General features: G+C 40.9%; 1 pseudogene; it reads right to left on the reverse strand.

Annotated features, from left to right (window-relative positions):
• Positions 1-572: 572 nt before the first annotated feature.
• LOC127671068 (60S ribosomal protein L21-like) lies at positions 573-1055 on the reverse strand (annotated as a pseudogene).
• Positions 1056-6019: the final 4964 nt, after the last annotated feature.

Here is a 6019-nt window from a genome sequence, read left to right on the forward strand (position 1 = left end):
AAAAGCAGAACAAATTGGAGGAACCGGCCAGTGAGCAGCATCCCTCCATGGCCTCTGTATCAGGTCCTGCTTCCAGGTTCCTGCCTTAATTTTTTCTTGTCCTGACTTCTTTGGATGCTGAACAGTGATATGAAAGTGTAAGCCCTTTCCTACCCAACTCTCTTTTTGGTGTTTCATTGCAGCAATAGAAACCTTGATTAAGACAAGTTGGTAACAGCATAGTACTGGACTCTGATGGGTGAGACCATGTTTTTGGGGAAGATCGTGTTACATATTTGAGAAAGTTCCAAACTTTGGAACTTTGGGCTAGGAAAGCCATTGAGTGTTGCAAGCTCAATGGGATGTTGTGTGAGCGTGTGGAAGATAAGAATGTTGGGAAGATGGAGGCCTGGCTTGTGACATTTCAAAGGGAAGTTTTAAGGACTCTATCAGCTCAGTCGGGGGCATTTGCTATTTTGATTTTGATTTAAGATTCTCTCTCTCTCTCTCTCTCTCTCTCTCTCTCTCTCTCTCTCTCTCTCTCTTTTGTTGTTGTTGTTTGATTTTTTTTTTTTTTTTTTTTTTTTGGTACATTAGGCCATGAATTCATATGGGACGGGCTCCAACATCTCAGGCTCCTTTCCGTTCGTCCCCACAAAGTGTGCTTCTCTGGGTGGCGCAGGCTGGCGCTTCAGCTGAACCCAGGTGCCCTTCTCTTTGGCTTCCCTTTTCTTCTGATCATCCTCCTTCACCCGCTTCAGGAAACTGTCTCTGCTCTTCGAGTGCTTGATGTGCTCAATCCGGACATCGATTCTTGGCCAGAATTTGCCTTTAACTTGCTTGTTTACAATGATGCCCACGGCATGCTGGGTGACCCTGACCCTGTAGACTCTTCCAGTGGCCATGTTAGCACTTATGGTGCCTTCCCTTTAAACAGTGTCCGTTCCCTTGATGACTACAATATCACCTTTCTTGTAGATTCGGATGTGTGTGGCCGAAGGAACAGCTCCACGTTTCCTAAAGGGCCTAGACAACATACACCCGGCGCCTCTCCTCTTTCTCTTTGTGTTTGTCATTTTGGTGAGTTGCTGGAAGACGGCTGCCGTGGCCGAGTTTCTCTCTTTTTTGACAGCTCAGGATGAAGAATTAACCATGAAAAACAAGAGACCAGCACCAGTGAAGTGAAACCTTTGCATTACTGGACGATTGATGCTGGTTAGCTAGAGCTAAGAAATTAGTGATGATTGAAAAGAGACCTGCATCACTGAGGTGAAATATTCTCTAGATGATAAGCTGTGTCCTGCATGGGCCAGAGCTGAGGAAGTGACCCAAGCCCCTTTGGAGGACCCCAGAAGATGGTGAGTGAATCCCAGGTATTGGACATTGAGTTATTTACACCGTTGGAGTTTGGTTTTGCTTTGTTCAGATTCTGATTGTGCCCTGGTTTCTTCCCTCTTGAAGAAGGTATTTAATTTAATTTTGATTTTTAAATTTTTTTTTTTATTTTTTACAGGTGTCCACAGCTGAAAGACTTTGAAATTTTAAAAGAGATTTTTGGATTTTTACAGAGATTGGATATTTTAAAGAGACTGAAATTTTAATGTGTTTGGGTTTATAGAAACTGTGAAATTTAAAGGTTTTTACGTTTTTAATGTGAGGTCTTGGGGGATGAATAAGAAAGGAAAGGTATGGTTTAATAATAAAGTGCTTATGTGTCAAATTTACAAATGGTAAGGTGGGCTGGCTGGTCTTATGTCAACTTGACATACAAACTAGAGTTACCTGAAAGGAGGGAGTCTCGAGTGGGAAAATGCTTCCCTAAGATCCATCTATAAGGAATTTTATTAACTAGTGACCGATGTGGAAGAACCCAGCCCATGGTGGGTGATTCAGTCCCTGGGCTGGTGGTCTTGGGTTCTCTTAGATAGCAGGTTGAGCAAGCCAGGGGAAGCAAGCCAGTAAGCAGCACCCTTCCAAGGCCTCTGCATCAGCTCCTACCTTCAGGGTCCTGCCCTGTTTGAGTTCCTGTCCTGACTTCTTTTTGATGATGAACAGTGATAGGAAAGTGTAAAAGAAGTCAATCCCTTCTTCCCCAACTTGGTCATGGTGTTTCATCGCAGCCATAGAAACCCTAAGACAGTCTCCACAAAGGGCCATAATTCCTAGCAATTAAGGAAATTCAAATTAAAACAACATTGAGATTTCATCTTATCCTAGTCAGAATGACTAAGAGTAACCACACAATGGACAAAAATTGCTGGTGAGGATTAGAGAAAAGAGGGACTGCAAATTGGTACAGCTACTCTGGAAATCGACGCGGAGAGCTCTCCTAAACTAGAAGTAGAGCTACCATCTAACCCAGATACATTGCTTTATGACGTGTGCCCAAAGGACTCACCATTCTACTCCACAAATATTGGAATGGCTCAGTCTTGTTTGTTGGCACTAGCTGTTAGCCAGGGAATGGAAACAACCTGAAAGTCCTTTAACATACTCTGTAACAAGGCTATCATAATAGTCCTGTTAAATAAAGCGTGCAAGACTTTATTACTATCTTTAGATTCTTCAAACACTCCCCAAGTCAAAGAAAAAGCAAAAATCTTTACAATGGCCTAGAAGGAAATACATAGCCTTGATCCAGTTCCATTCATTGATTCTGTCGTCCTACGACACTCAGCCTGACGCTGCTGCAGGAAACATTGCCCTCCTCAACGATCCTTGGAGATGCCAGCCACCATCCTGCCTCAAGACATTTGAGCTTGTTAGTCTCTCTACCTGACAAGCTTTGGTTCCACAAAATGACATGCTCTCTCCCTCCCAGATTTTTGGCAAGATTCTATTCTCAGAGAAGCATTCAGTTTTCTCCACATCCTGTACCCTTAAATCCTGACGTATACCAGCACTCCTATGACTGGTTCCTATCCACTTGTCCTTATAACTTATATCTAGCATACATGTTTACTTTTTAATTTTTCTAATTTTCATTTCCATTGTGTGTGTATGTGTGTACGCGTGTGTATGCATGCGTAATGTAGTGTGTGTGTGTGTGTATATGTTTTTTCACCTGCATGGGTGAATGCTTATATATGCATGCTATATAAACAATGTAGTGTTTGTGTGTGTATGTGCATTTAATATAGTATATGTATATAGTTTTTCACCTGCATGGGTGAATATTCATGTGTGTATGTGTGTGTATTTGTGTGTAGTATAGTGTATGTATGTGTATATGTTTTTTCACCTGCATGGGGTGACTGGTCGCGCACATGCATACATGTGTATGTGTGTGTATGTATAAGGCTTTTTTGCCTGTATGGGTGAATGTTTGTGCATATGTGTGATTATGCATGTGTGTGTTGTGTGTGTGCGTGTGTTTGTGTGTGTGTAGTGTATGTATATGTTTTTTTGCCTGTATGGGTGGATGTTCATGCATGCGTGAGAGCATTGCATGTATGTGTGTGTGTGTGTGTCTAGTGTAGTGTAGTATATGTATATGGTTTTTTATCTGCATGGGTGAATGTTCATGCATGTGTGTGAGCATGTGTCTGTGTGTGTCTGTCTCTGTGGTGTGTGTAGTATATATATGTTTATGGTTTTTTGCCTTTATGGGTGAATGCTTATGCATGTGTGTGTATGTCTAGTGTAGTGTAGTATATGTATATAGTTTTTCATTTGCATGGGTGAGTGTTCATGCATGCATGTGAGCATGTATCTGTGTGTGTGTCTGTGTGTGTGTGTGTAGGCTTGTTGTGTATGTGTGTGTATGTGTGTGTGTGTGTGTGTAGACCTGGGGCTAATGTCCTTGACTGCTCTTGTCCATTGTTCTTTGAGGCAGGGTCTCTCAATGCACCCCTGGGTTCACTGGTATCGCTATTCTAGGCAGCTCATGCTCCACTTGTTGAGGCTGGGACTACAGCCGAGTACCAAGCACGTCCTTTATGTGGGCACCTGCTCTAGCCACTGAGGAACCTTCACAGCCCTCTTCAGTGTTGTCTTATTTATCTTGCTTTGTCTTTCTTTCTGGTAGCATACTGTTTCAGAGTTTGCTGGTTTTCCCCCTTTTGATCACTGTGATGTCATGCAGTGTTCAGAAGAATGGTGGGCATTTAGTAGCTTCTGCATATTTTTTTTCAATGAGTGAATTTTACTTTTTGATCAATTTCATTCTGTTGATATTAGGCAGAAAGATTAGTCACTTGCTTATTTCCCAAATTTTTTCTCATAACTATTTCATAGAGTTGCTTAATTTTAAACTGCTGTTGATTACATATAGAGTTCAGGAATTGTTCCACAAGAAAAATTTTGTAATTTTGAGATTGATGGATTAATTACCATTAAAACACTAGAGAACACATCCACTGGAGTTATTTTCCAGGAGCTTCAATTTCATTTTCCCTCCTCGTTTAATCTGCACCATTTACTTTTTTGCAGTACAGAATCTTCGTGATTTGTTCCTTTTGTAAAATGACTAGTTTTGCAATTTCAGCAAAAATGGCCTTAGTTGTGCAAGTAAATAAGTTTAATTCTCCTGTAGGTTTTGAGATGATTAAAATTGAGAATAGGTAAGGTATTTCTTTCATATGTTATTTCTTCAGTTTTGTAATTTTATTTCATACCTAGTTTATTCTTCTAAGCCCTTTCCTTTTTCCCCAGCAAGGGCACAGCAAACTGCTTTACTCTGCAGAAGCAGGCTGGCAAATCCTGCAACAATCTTGGAGGAAGCTTAGCCATTGTCATTAATTTTTGGAAGATTCATGGAGCTCTGTAAAAGATATAAAAAGTCAGCGCCGGGAAGCCGGTGATTATTAGTTTTTATTTTTCTCTTCCTTCATATGTGAGAGCTGGGTGGGCATATTGCAGTGCTTTCATCAACAGCGACACACGATCAGAAGGAGTCATTCCTCCTCAGCGCTAATGGCAGGGGTGGGGGTGGGGCAGCCTTTCATCCAAAAAGATGGAGTCTGGCCTGCAGTGAGAAGTGTATGTGCCTGGATAGAAGGAATCGGTTTGGGTCTTCCAGCATATATCAATAGGTTTAGTTGCCTTTGCATACCTTACAAAGTTCCTTTCATTTCTATTACTCTATGAAAGACGATTGAAGCAGAAGTTTAAAGGAGCTAAATATATTGCTGCAATTCTCTGCAACTATTATGTTTCCTTCCATACGTCAGGCTGAAGACAATTACCAATAAAATGTATGGAATTATCGTGTGGCACTGACACACCACTTATCAGGCACTTTTGCAAAGGCACAGGGGATGTATTGGGTTAGGGTTTCCAAGACTTTACAAATAGCTCGTTTGATCTTTGATTGTTTCCATTCATATTTAAATGACTTTAAAATTCATATTTTAATCTTCAGTCTGGTTAGGGAAAAAGACATCCTTATTATCCCGGCTACTTCATGTTCCACTTCCCAAAGGAGGACATTTTCACCCCTTTTCTGGCTGCAATGTATAATCTCCTTTTCATCCCTTGACGTGATCAAATGGTAGGTTTTTTTTTTTTTATTTGAAAAAAGAACCCTGAATGTTAATGGTATCATTTACAATGCCTGGCATGTATTAAGAAAAATAATTTACATTTGGTATTTGCTCCCTTTTCTAAAATAGAAGCAACAGACAAGAAGGCCTATGAGCATAAAGTCAGTATTCTCGCTTTAAAAATTTTAAAAATATATAATCTTTTAATAAATTTGTTGAGAAATTCATGCATGCATACCAGGTATACTGAACATATTCATTACCCTTTTCTAACCCTGTTATTACCATATCCATCCCCCATCCTCACCAACTTCATCTCTCTCTCTCTCTCTCTCTCTCTCTCTCTCTCTCTCTCTCTCTCTCTCAGATAAGGTCTTTCTCCAAGGCTAGCTTTGAACTCATAAAGCTGGCTTTGAACTCACAAATATCAGCCTCCCTCTGCCTCCACCCATATAGTCCACTGATTCCTGTTTGTACTGCTCAGATGTGATTGGGTGTGGGGCCATCTATTGGGGCATGGTGGACCTACCAGGGGTGATGACCAAGAAAATTGTCTC

Source organism: Apodemus sylvaticus, chromosome 20 (genome assembly GCF_947179515.1).
Source record: "Apodemus sylvaticus chromosome 20, mApoSyl1.1, whole genome shotgun sequence".
NCBI lineage: Eukaryota > Metazoa > Chordata > Mammalia > Rodentia > Muridae > Apodemus > Apodemus sylvaticus.